Source organism: Marmota marmota, unplaced genomic scaffold (assembly GCF_001458135.2).
Source record: "Marmota marmota marmota unplaced genomic scaffold, marMar, whole genome shotgun sequence".
NCBI classification, from domain to species: domain Eukaryota; kingdom Metazoa; phylum Chordata; class Mammalia; order Rodentia; family Sciuridae; genus Marmota; species Marmota marmota.
In genome coordinates, this window is record NW_025999932.1 from 5,165,506 (window position 1) to 5,179,201 (window position 13,696).

Genomic DNA, 13,696 nt, shown 5'->3' on the forward strand with positions numbered 1-13,696 from the left:
AATGAAGGGGCTCACCTCTCCAGCCTGACCTGAGCCGGTGCCAATTTCCCTGGGCCAATAAACCAAGCAGAACCACAAGGTTGAGCTCTGCACCTCCCATGTCCTCACCTCTTCCTCCTTAGCCACGCTCTAAAGTGGTTTCTGGGTCCTCAGACAGGCATCTCCTTCTGTTGATCTGCAGACTCTCCATGTGTCTTATCCCTTCAAGATTCTCACCATGGATGCATTTGCCATTCATGGTCAGGTTCTGAACTTTCTAAGGGAGTCTTCTCTCTGCCTGGAAGACTTCATGATGCACTTGCTCAATTGACATGAAAATTTCCTATCTATCATTGTGCAGAAATCAGGCTTGTTCAGAATTTACTATGGAAGGTTAAAGGGAATGGGGAAGCTAAAAAGAAAGGTAAGGCAATGTCCTTAACACATTCAACCTGAAATCATACCAATTAGTTATATTTTGAATGACTTAATTAAAAAATATTTCAAACCTTTAAAAAAATGGTTCTCAAAAATGTAACGCACAACTAGAGACCTGCCATAGAGATTAAATATACATTATCATTTGCAATGCTTGCTTGAAGTCTTTCAGTTTTAAGAGATTAAACACTAAATTAAAGCAATGACATTTTCCCTCTCCTTCTTCTCTCTCCCCCAGTAGATGTCTCCTAATTATAAGAGAGCTGTGTGTCATCCCACATCCACTTTTGTGCTCTCTTCACATTTGAATGCATATATGAAATACATACACCAGTACTTCTATGTTACAAAATTTACATAAAACTTTTCCTGCTGTTTAGTTATTTCATAGAATGCTTTTTACTTTTTGTCATGTTTTTTTTTAGTTTGACCCCCATTGTTACATACAGATCTAGTTTTATATATGCTGCATACTTGATAGCTAAATCATAGCTTATTCGTACATTACACTAAAAGAAGTATGCTTAAGTTGTTCCTACCTATTATTACCATATGCAATGCTACAACTATCATCATTTATACATCTTCTTATGCATTTGTGTGATTTCTCTAGGACAGATACCTAGGAGTGAAGTTACTGAATCAAAGGTATGGAGGTACCTTCAACTTTATTTGATATTTCTCAGTTTCTTTTTATGGAGGTGATACTACTTTGCAGTTCCACCAGGGACATATTCACATTCCTGTTTTCCAACCTCCTCATCAACCAACAGAATAAGGTGAAGCTCTTGTTTTATTTTGCATCTCTCTAAACCCAGTGTGCTTGGATAGTCCTTGGTTCATTAGTTCTTCTTTTGTATCCTTTGCCATTTTTTCCTGTCTGGTATTTAAACTTGTTCTCCTTGACTTGTAAGCATTCTGCATGTATTCTGGATCTGAATTCGTGCTCTGTAGGTTGTAAATGTCTTCCCCAGCCTAGTTATCCCGTTAGTAAGAGGAACCAGTGCTTAGGGTAGGGTTACAATGCCAGTATCAGGTGACTTACAGAACAGTGTGGAAATGTTTCTCCTTTGGGTAAAGTTTTGTTCTTCTCAGGACTGAGAATAAAGCTGCATATGTTTATCTGAAACATTATATTGCATATACTTCTGCATATTTTCAAAAGATGTCATAACAATCTTTAATGTTCATATCTTGGCATCCTATTAATGTTTACAAATATTGCTAAAATTGATTTATACAATGAGAAGCAGATTTTGAGTCTGCCAAGTCTGAGTTTGAAATATCATACCAGTTCTATGGAATGTCCTTTAGCAACTACTTAAGTTTAAAAATCATTTCATAAAACAAATCCTATTCTTGGTGATATTTTATTCTATGCCCACAGTGCTACAGAGAGCTTCATGAGTGAGAAATGCAACTCTGTGTACATTTGTATATATTTGTATATGTCCAGGGAGTATCTTTGCTTTAATCTTACACTTCAGTTGATAAGTTAAACTTTGGGGAAATCGTGTTTTAAAGGCATCAGTGCGGCATATGCATCATGGAAAAGTGATTTTGCTGTCTTAATTCTTCACTCATTTCCACTAAAATAAATACAGAACAGATTTGGAGAACTGATGTTGAGGACAGAATTGGTGAATCTGTGAGCCCATGGCTGGAAGCCTAAAATATTATTTTGAATTAACCTATTAACTCATTTGAGATAATTCCATCCAGATTTTAGTCTGTATTTATTCAACTGATTTATTGCCTGTTTTTCTTTCTCCCAAATGGGTCTCATTATGCCCTTGAAAGCAGTGTTCTCCATGACGTTCACCATTTTTACTTTTCAGTGTACTTCATACCCTAATTATTGAGTTAAGCATATGGAGTCCTAATTATGAACCCAGATATAACGTATGCCCGCTTCAGTGAGTGAGTTTGCACACAGGCTTACACGAGCTATCAAAGTGGCCTTTTACAGACCATTACACTTCCAGAAGTATTGCACTCCTTTAAACATTATGCTGGCTTCCATAAGGAGACATGAAGTAGGATTTCCCCAGGTGCTTGGAAAGGCTCAGACAGGCACAGTCTGCCAAGCCATCTCGGCCCCCACTTGTCTTAGGGCAGCACAAGAAACCCAGCCTTTGCTTTTCAACATAACAATAGAAGAGAGGGATCCTATGCTTGGGTTATAGACTTGGACAGTCTTGGGCTGGGATCTCGCCAATGTAACGTAGTCAGGATCCTGGTAGAGCTGCTCAGACACTGCTAATCTATCTTCTATTCAAGCAGGAATACCTATTTACTGAGGTCGTTGTAGGATTGTTTGTACTGGCCAAAAGCACCATAAAATCCACACTGCCTATGTATTAGCTTCCCTCCCACCTCCAGTTAGCGTCTTCTTGTCTTCTAAGAACGGCCTCATTAACAGAGCTGTCCCTTGGTTTCTCACAAATGGAATACTGTCCTAACATAAGAAAACCTCATATTGGTCAGTTGTCAACAGCACCACTAGAAGCCAGACGGGTTTTCTGATTCCTCCTCAGTGAAGGGAAGATTAAGTACCACAAGTTGGGGTTTTATAACATCCTCTGGTGAACCTAGACATCCTCACAGCCTCACACATGCCACCATTCTCAGATCTTGCTTGAGAACCACTAGTACGATAGCCCTATGATAGATCTCAGGGAATCAGATGTTCCGTTAGCATTTTAGTCAGCTTTGGTGTCACTGTGACCAAAAGACAAGAACGACTTAGGAGAGGAAAAGTTTATTTTGGCTCGTTGTTTCAGAAGTTTGTCCATGGTCATCCAAGTCCATCACTCTGAGCCCAAAGTGATCTAGAACATCATGGTAGAAGGGTGTGGAGGAGAAAGAAAGCTCAGGATATGGCAAACAGAAAGCAGAGAGCAGGCTCCACTCACCGGGGACAAAATATAAACCCCAAAGGCACACCTCCAGTGACCTAGCCATGCCCTACCTGCCTACAGTTAACACCCAGTTAATTCACTCAAGTGGATTAATCCACTGTTTGTGTTACATTAATAATTTTATCTTCAAATATTCTTGCATTTTCTCACATATGTGCTTTGGGGGGACACCAACCGTAACTGTTAGTAATGAGTGTCACATGTTGAAAGAGCTAGTGTACAGATGTCCACGTGCTTTGTCTTCATCAACTTTTCAATATGAGGAAACTAAAACTCAAAAGACCTAGAACACAGAGCTATGGGAAATGGGACATCAGAGGCTCTGACTGCCTGAATTTCCTATTATATTGGGTTAAACCGTAAGAAATTGTCATTTTTGTAGGTCAATCCATAGGTGCATATGGTTTTCCCTTTAGGTGCCTGACTCAGAAAGTTTTAGTAACAAGTGACACACACTGACACAAACCTAGCTCAAACAAGAATAGGAAATTCAATTGCTGGAAAAACAGAGTCCTGCAGTGTGGCCCCACTAGGCATGGACAGAGCAGAGGTTCAAACATTGGGACCTTTCCTCCTTATCTGACTTGCCTTGTCTTGGTTTCCTTTCTGGGCAAGCCCTCTTTCTGTGGAGTAAAGGTGGCCACAAATCTCCAAGTCCCCTTAGTCCTTACAGTCAGAGACCGGCAAACCCGGAGGAGCTCTTTTTTCTTGATGTCCTTGACAGAAATCCTGGCCTGAATCCAAGCACCACCTCAAGTCCTTGGCCCTGACATTGACGGAGGTTTCAAGGATGTGTGATTGACAGCTCTTCCTATAATGGGAAAGGAAGTTTCCAAAATTAAAGAGGAATTTTTTTTCCCAGAGGAAGAGTGAAAAGGTGCTGCTTAGGCAAAAACAAAACCAAACAAAAAACCCTACACATGTCCAGTGATAGGAAATACCCAAAAGCCTCAGAGAATCTAATGTTCTTCCCAATGCTAGTCAGACCTGACGAAAGAGAAAGTAAACTAAAAAAGAATATGGCAGAAGTCAATTTGTCAAAGATAAAGATAAAAACAGGATCAATAATAAATGGCCTATCTTGTTAACTAAACACTACATTAGTTTAAAGCTTAAGTATATTCCCATGATTTCAAGAATATTTTTAGCTATAAAATAAGAAAAAATGTTTAGGTTTTTTAGAAAATCTTTAAATAGCTAAAGTCAGCTTTTCCACACACATAGTGCTTTCACCTCTTAATTTCTCATGACATTGGAAAATTAAATAATATCTGCCTATTGGCCCCAATCCCACTGCATAACTCAGATTTAGACTTGCCTGTTCCTGCTATCTACATTGCCCCAAATTTCAGTTAAGTAGGGAAGAGCATCCATTCCAGGTTAAAATCAAGCAAACCATGTGCATGTACCTTACAAATTAATACTGGCAAAAATAAATAAGAAGAGATTTATTCTGCCCATCTGTAAGATGACTTCAATAACTCTCTTATAAGGCAGAGAGTTGAATTTTTACAGTGTGCTATTGGTAATGAATGACATGGAATTCTTTTTTAAAAATAAATATCTTTTTAGTCTTTGAGAAAAAAATTGGTCCAAACTTCTTTGATAACCTCATTTACCTATAAAGAAAAAATTGGCTCTTTAGCTCAACATTTTTTTAAAATAAAACTTCTGAATTAGTGTATTATTAGTTAATACAGCTGAAGGTACAATATACATTGTTAATTCTAATTAACTTATCTGTTATATATGCAATATGTAATATCATAAAGAAAAAGAAAAATGGGATAAAAAAATAATATTTTTTACTAGTTTTGAGTTTGGGAGGAATAACTTCTTGATCTTGAATCAATAATCACTATTACTGTTATAATTATTATTACTCACTTACAATATGACTGACAAAGAGCTCACTAATAGAAGCCCTGCTTGCTCTGCAATGCCCTACTGTGTGCTGATATTTGCATTCTTAGTACTAACTTCAACCTCTGCTTTCTTTTCAGAAACTTTTGACGTTTTTTATTCAAGCATTAATTTCAGGTGGATAATATTTGCAATTGCTTACCTTGGCACGCAGGAGATGTATACACTGCATTCTTCTGGATGGAGCAAAGTGGAGTGGGCTGCAGTGTGCATCCTCTCGGTTATGGGGAGCCTCCTGGGCCTGTGCTTCCATTAGACACCACAGAGAAAACACCCCTGTCTAGTGCAAGTAGACAAAAGGCATCAGAGTCAACAAACATGGTTAACATTTAATATGCTTGGGGTTTTTTTTATTTTCCATGAAAAACTAAAATTCAGCATTATGATACTGTGCTTGAACATCCCAAGGAGCTCCTGAGGCAGCACCAAGGTGTGCACAAGGCATTGAAGACCCTCCACACTGTGCCTGGCACCTGGCAGTACTGGCCCAAGCACTGCTTTCTTTGTTTAAAACAACATGTTGGTGACACAGGAGAAGGGCAAGGGGAAAAATTTCAATCCTTGAAGATTTTCTTCATATTTTCCAACCGAATCACTCTGATGATACTCCAAGAAGCCATGGCACTCAGAAATCAGCCTTGTGCTGAACAATTAGTTTTTGAAAATAAGTTTAGAAGTAGAATCTTTAAGCAGAATATTTTAACTAAATGTGCTGTTTTCACCCCAAAACTTAAGTCATTTCTTCAATGATTAATTACATAGAGCAAATATCTTCATTAAAATGTTATGACATTCGATCTTGCTAAAAATACACTGGGAACAAAATTCTGGGCATGTCTCTTTTTTTAAAATAACCTTTCAAATGATTAATATAACATCAAATGCTCATTCCCTCTGTACCATATTATTAAGATGAACTCTTCATTTCAACTATATTCTGATAAAATTTTAACATCTCCTTGTTTCATGGGGGACAAAACTCCTTTCTTTTTATGATGGGCCCCTGGAATCTCAAAAACATTTCAAAACATCAACTTTACTTCTCTGGAGACAGATATAACTCACAGTCTTATGAACAGTAGAAATTCTCTGCACTGCTATGCAATGCCCTCGAGAGATGGGGTGGCCACAAGTTATTGCAACTACCAGCAACTCAAGACATTCAGCAGGAGAGCTGTAAAGGGACTTAGAGGTGAAAAAAGAACTGTAGGTGAGTCAGGCTAATTTCAGCCGACTCAATCACTCAATAGGCTCTTAGCATTTAAGTTTGGAGATTATTTAATTAGCATTAGGCAAAAGAAATGGCATTACTTTGCTATATTTGGAGGGGGGTGTTTTACTACAAGACATTAGTTAAAAATAGCAGTGTGAATACCGAGAGCTTTAAACGTATTTCAAGAGTCACTTTCTTATTTCAATTATTTTGAATTTTAAGAGGAATTTAAAGTTTGGACCTCTACAATAACAGTGCTTCCTGTGCAAAAAGAACAACCAGAGACTGTCCCTGCTGGGGTAAATTATGTCTTAGGGTCAACTAGAAGTAAAGCAAGAGAAGAGAAGGAAAGAAAGGCAAAATTACAAAATGGCCATGAGTTGTGAAGAGATCCACTCTGCAGCCTCCTCTGACGTTGACAGCATCAAAAGACAAGAGTCTCTTCGGCCAATCAAATCTCCTTGATAGGAAGCATTTTAAGTGCCAGGCAGAAGCCAGTTAATAAATGTTCAGATTGTGTTCCAAATTATGTTCTCAGGAAGCCCAAGTTACATGTTCTTCTAAGGGAAACCTTGAAAGGAATAATTATTGAAATGATACTACCCTGAGTTTTTCCAGACTTTTATTATGTATGCAATATTCTTCGGTAGGTTACTTTCCTACACTTAACTGCTGCTCACTATAGGCCCTGGTTTTCTTTTCCTGGTATCTAAGTTGCCTTAATTTTGACATGGCTTTCTTTTGTTTTTCATGTCAAGTTCAAATTGAAATGCTCTTCCAGTATTTGCCCACCTCTAATCAAATAATAGAGACCCTGCTTAGTATGAAGACTGTTAATCATATACGTGAAGAATTACTAAAGAACTTGCAAACAGAAATGAAGAGACTTAAGGAGAACAGTACTGTTATCTTCAAATATTTGAGGACTTTCAAGTGAAAGAGACATTTATAATTACCTTGTTAACTCCAGAGAACTTGACTGGACAATGGAAGACAACATTCAGAAAGCAGTTTTTAGCTCCAAGGAAGGAAAAGTCACAGTTGCCCAGAAATACAATGACTATCTGGTAAAGAATTAAGTGAAGGTTGGATACTTCTCTGGTAGAAAAATAATGTGCCTCAGCTGGGAAGAAGTTAGTCTGGACAATGGCTAAGGAATCTTTCAACTCTGTGGGTCTTTTGATCAGCAGTTTTCTCTTACTCTCTTCTCATTTATTTGCCTCCTTTAAATAGTTAAAGTCAGCTTTTCCACACACATAGTGTGTAAAAGACTTCATCTTCCTTCCTACCCTTAGGTGACAACTAACTTGGGTAGCGTTTTAGTAAATTTGTTCACCGCTGCAACCAAAGGACCTGACAAGAACAATTAGAGAAGGAAAAGTTTATTTGGGGGCTCCTGGTTTCAGAGGTCTCCGTCCATAAATGGCCAAATCCATTGCTCTGGACCCAAGGTGAGGCAGAACATCATGGCGGAAGGATGTGGTGGAGGAAAGCAGCTGGCGACATGGCACTAGGAAGGAGAGAGAAAGAGACGAGAGTCGGCTCAAAAAAATATAGACCCCAAAGGCAAGACCCCAATGACCCAGTTCCTCCGGCCACACCCTACCTGCCTACAGTCACCTCCAAGTTAATTCCTCATAGGGGATTAATGCACCGATTGGGTTAGGACTCTCATAACCCAATCATTTCACCTCTAAACCTTCTTGCATTGTCTCACACATGAGCCTTGGGGAGACACCTCACATCTAAACCATAACATATAATATGGTTTATTAACCACCAAATAATCTAATATTCTCCAGATTACATGATTACAAGAAAATTGTTTAACTGTTCAGAGCTACAGTTTCCTATCTCCATCCAAGGTGGTTGAGAGGAATAAATTAGCTAATTTACATCCCCTGGCACATAGTGTATACATGGCTATCACTGAATAACATCTGCTGCTATTAGCCATTATTATTTTACCCCAACTCCCAAATCATTGTCTCCGTGAGGCATCCGTCCTCTAATCAGTCCCAGGCTTGGTCAATTCACTAAAGCGATTTCTCCCATTCTAAGACATGAAGTTGTTTCCAGCTGTTTTGAATTTGCTTTGAGAAACTGGATTAGAGCAGCAGAGCTGGGATCCTGGTGAGCATCGTACCTGGGAAAAGCAGAAAGCTATAGAACGGGGTGTCTGTCAAGTTGATCAGAGGTAAAAGTGCCCTCTTGAGGCCGAGAGAACACGGGATCTCCTGGCCACCTGACTTTTGGCCATGTTTATAAGTCAAGTCAGAAAGTGGCACTAACACTGAGAGATCCTTTCTTTGAAAAAAAAAAAAAAAAGTAATGACAAACCAAACTGAAGATATTCAATTCAAAAATAATTGACCAAAACTCCTTAAAAAATGTCAAGGGCATGAAAGACACAGGAACGGAGAAAGAACTACAACTTAAGGAAGACAAGAGAGAGGACAGGAGAGCTAGATATAATGGGGGACCCTAGATTGCGTCCTGGAACACAAAACAGACACTGTGGAAGAACCGGAGAGATCCTAATGCAGCCTGCCACTATTAGCCATTACTATTTTACAGCCTCCCGGGGATCCTCAGTTGGGCTCATGCTAAGTTTATGCAAGATGCTAACACAGAAGAAGCTGGAAGCAGAGACTAGGGAACTCCTCTTGCTACCTGTGAATTTTCTGAAAATTAAAATTATTTTAAAATTAAAGTTAAGGACTGGGGTTGTAGCTCAGCGGTACGTGAGAGGCCCTGGGTTCAATCCTCAGCACCACATAAAAAAATAAGTAAATAAAATAAAGGTATTTAAAAAAAATAAAATAACAATAAAATTAAAGATAAAATATAAAATACAAACATTTTCAAGGGTAATATTATCACAAATACTGATTACTCCTGAGCGCACCCCCTTGAAACATAACACACATACCAATAAAGAAAAATTTATTTTTTAAAATGTGAAGTCAATTGTCGTGAATGAATAATGTTTCTTCAAAAATCCATATTTGAAGCCCTGACAGGGCCTTTAGAAGGAAATTAAGGTTAAATGAGGTCATAAGAGTGAAGCCATGATCTGAAATCCAATAGTATTAGTGTCCTTACAAAAGACAACAGACTCATTCTCTCCCGCGTGAGGAGACAGCAAGAAGGTGGCCATCTGCCATCCAGGAAGAAACTCCGACCAGATCTGGATCATGTTGGCACCCCGTTCTTCTATTCTCGGTCTCCAGAACTGTGAGAAAACCAGTTTCTGTTGTGTAAGCCACCCAGTTGCAGTATTTATGGCAGTCCAAGCGACTAATATATCAATGTGTTAGTTTTCTACTGCTGCTGTCTCAAATTACTCCTAATTTAAGGACTTGCAAATTTTTTGTATTACTCCCCTGTAAGTCACAAGTTTGGTGTGGGTCTCACTGGGTAAAATCCAGGTGTGAGCAGGCCTGCAGCAAACCACCCATCTTCTTGCACAATCCAGTTCCACAGACACACATCTGCCATACCAATCCATACCTGGCTGGCGGCCCTGTCTCCATCCTCAGCGCCCAGCTCCCTCTGGCCCCACATCCACATTCCCTCCCACAGCTGCCAATGGTTCTGCCCTTTTGAGGACTCCTGTGACTAGATGGGGTCAATCTGACAATCCAGCATTCTCTGCCATTCCAAGGACCAAACCCTTAATCTCATGTGCAAAGCCCATGCTACCTGCGTGGTGACATATTCACAGGGTCTGGGGATTAGGGGTGTCCATCTTTGGGGGCCACTGTCTGCCTATCTCAGTTAATCTCTGTTAACCCAAGAAAACTTGCCAAGACTCAAACTCACAGGCCCGTCAGGAAAATGTAAAGCCATTTAAGCCAAATCAAGGTCAGCGGAACCGCAGGTAACTTCCCAGGCACCTGAGCCTGGACAATGCCTCTGGAATGCCCGAGTGGAGAAAAGAACAGAAAACAAAACCCTTGCTGCTTACTCACACGCCCCGGGTATGGACGAAGGGCTGGCCAGGCCGGAGTCAGGGAAAGCACGGTCATGAGTCCCGTCCTTTCCTTTGGAAACTGACTTCCTGGAGGGCAGCTCTGAGGCCTGGGCCTTGAAGCTGGAGAGCAGAGGTCACCAAGAGGATTAAAGCATGCCCGAGTAGGGACAGATCTGTTTGAGCCCACCTTCCCATCAAAAAGATTAACTCAGCCATTCAGGATAAGCTACCCTACATACACAGGGACACACCAATAGATTAAAAAAAAAAAAATTCCCAGGAATAAAACAATTGGAAAACAGAATAGAAGGAAAATGTCATTTACAAGGGTAACTCTTGAATCCACTTATGAGCTATAAAGAAAGTTATGAAATTCTACCAAGGGACAGTGAAGAAGTCATGTATCTCCCCCTAGACAGAGAAACGTGTGCTGCCCTTGGATAAGCACACTGGGGTCTGCAGCCTTGGGAAGAGGGCAGACGCACCGGCAGCTACGGCAGGGGCAAAGGAAGCCACTGGAGGGGGCGTGTGCAAAGTGACTCCTCAGGTCCATCATGAAAAGGTGTCATTAATGCTTTTAAGACTATTAGTCTCCATTTATTGTGTCAAATGCTTTGTACAAGCTTGCATAATTGCTTCCTTGAACATAATCAGAGATGGGGTTTGTGTGTGAAGTTTCCACCTGTGAGCCTCAGCTATGCCCATACAAGCTTAACCTTCAAAATACAGAAATAGCTTTCACCCTCATGACGCCTACTCCAGTCCCATCACGCTGATTCACTCACATGGAATCCTGGTATTCTAAACAATTTGCTAACAATTAGAAATTAATAAGAATTATTTTCCATTTCACAGGAGCTCTTTCTCTACAGTTCCATGTTTAATCAGCATGAATACTACAGTATATTTTAAAAGGGTGACAAAATGGACTTTGTCTTTTTTTTTTTTTTTTAGATTTTTTTCATTGGACTTTATTATCACCGGATCTCAGCTTCACAAATATTGAGCTCCATATTATCTAACAACTTTAAAAATCTCTAATATCTTTAAAAAGGATCTCCGCTAACATGACTTTTTTTAAAAAGAAATATTCTGTAATATTGAGATTCTAAGTACAGTTGCTGTTTAGTTTATTGTTCTTATGTAACCAAAAGCTAGGTCCTTGTCCTTGATGCCAATCCAATAATGAAGATAAGGTCTTGAGAAAAAAGAAGAAGATTTATTGCTTTGCTACCAAAGGAGAAACACAGGGGACTCCTGTCCCAAAGTCTGGGATTCTGCCCAGGGAGTCAGAAAGGAGAAGTGTACGCAAAAGAAGATCAGGGAGGAGAAGGTTAGGGAAAAGAAGATTGGGAAAAAGAAATGGACATGTAAGTTTCAAACCACAAGAGAGATAGTCAAAGCATCAAGTGAACCCCTGTTACACTTAGATAAATGTTCATAATAATAATGTATAAGTTTACATTCCAAATACATCATATTTAGAGATTTCCAATTTTACAGTTACAAATTAAACATGTTTACAGATTTATAATAGAATAATTCTAAGTAGTATAGTATACAAATAAAAGACATTTAAATATCATAATAAAATGATGCAAGAGATATTTTCATTTTTGTAATTTGGAATTCTTCCATACCTGCCTCATCATCTACCCATTTTGAATAAAAGGCATTAATAAGAAGTTAAGGGAGATAGGAAGGCATTTACTTCAGCATTTTAATTTCCCTCTAGGTGGGCAGATACAATCAAGTAGTCAAATTGTGACATTCTTGCTTCAAATATTCTATTTTAATAATTTATTAAGCCTGCTCAGTTCTTCATGGAGTCTGGAGCAAGACCTCGCAGGGCATCAATAATGAAGGAAAGAGAGTCATCGAGGCAAATCACCTGGAAGAGAAGCAGTTAGAGCAAACAAAGCGCCTGGGACAGTCTAGGGCAGATGCCCAGGACAGCAACAGGGCAAATCCCTCTCAGGCCAGTGCAGGGCACGTCCTGGGGCCTCCGTTGCTGACCCGCAGAGGCCCACCAACCCCTTTCACCCTCTACCCAAGGCATGAAATATTCAAGAAATAAAATTAGAACTGTCTTCCAGCACTTAATCCCAGTGCAACTGAGCTGACCTGAGTCCTCTTTATTTCAAAACAGCTCTGTGTGAGAAGACTTGATCATTTCTGTTTAGAGCTGTTGGGGTAGATAATCACATCTCTAGACCGTTTTCACTCCAAGAAAATGTCTGGGCAGCTGGGAAGGCCCAGTCCAGGATGGCATGAGACTGGGGTCCAATGTGCTTTGGGGCTTCTGTAACACTCTATCTGGTGGGTGGATGGTGGGGACTGTCCTCAGGAAGGCCAGTAAGAAGCATTCTTCCACATGTCCCAAGGGTTCCCAGTTCAGCAAGGGCTGGGTGCATTCTGGGCTTGGAGCTGGGAGACTCTCCCCTTCACCAGCCTCTCTCTCTGTTCACCTCGCTGGGGAGTTCCAGAGTGACTTAGAGTGTGGGGAGATGGGAATAAACTTTCAGAATGAATTTAATTGAAAAGTCAACTGGGAGTAGGGCATGGTGGGACATGTTTATAATCTCAGCACCTCAAGAGGCTGAGGATCTCGGCAACTTAGCAAGACTCTGTTTCAAAATAAAAAATAAAAAGTGCTGGGAATGCAGCTCAGTGGTTTAGCACCCCTGGGTTAAATCCCTGGTATCAAAGAGAAAGAAAGAGAGAACAACATAGGTTTAAATTAGAAGGATTTGACCCTTTTCAAAGAAAAATTATGCCTAGATGCCCAAACAGGTGGGCCCTTGGCTTAAGGCACATGGGGAGGGCTGGACTGAGCTGGGGGCTGGAGGTAGCTCAGATGTGGAGCACATGCTTAGCATGCACAAAGAAGGTAGTTAGGAGGAGAAGAGGAAAATGAAGAAAAAGAGGAAGAAGAGGATATAGGGAGGGGGAGGAGGAGGAGGAGAGAAGGGGGTGGGAAGGGCTGAAGCACCTACATCCGGATCCATTTCAGAATGGGTAATACACTGGCATGGTCTAGGCTGTAAGAAAATGTGGTCTCAGAACCCAGGACTGTTACCAGTCAGTTCATTCAACAGGTGTCAGTGCAAATACTAGGTAAGAAACCAGGAGTGCTATGTGACCCCAATGACTGCCTAGAGGAAAAGCCATTGAGAAGTAATAAATATGCACACATGTGTACAAAGCTACACAAATGCATCACACAGCCACCTACAGAAACGCTAG

The 13,696-nt window shown here is 40.2% G+C and overlaps 1 long non-coding RNA gene across 1 annotated transcript; it reads right to left on the reverse strand.

Moving 5' to 3' along the window:
* Nucleotides 1–3,413: 3,413 nt before the first annotated feature.
* On the reverse strand, nt 3,414–12,523 carry LOC125615973. The gene is made up of 3 exons (XR_007346572.1): nt 12,342–12,523; nt 5,404–5,541; nt 3,414–4,149 (listed from the first exon to the last, which is right to left on the reverse strand). It is a non-coding gene; the product is annotated as an uncharacterized LOC125615973 (long non-coding RNA).
* Between the last annotated feature and the right edge of the window lie 1,173 nt (nt 12,524–13,696).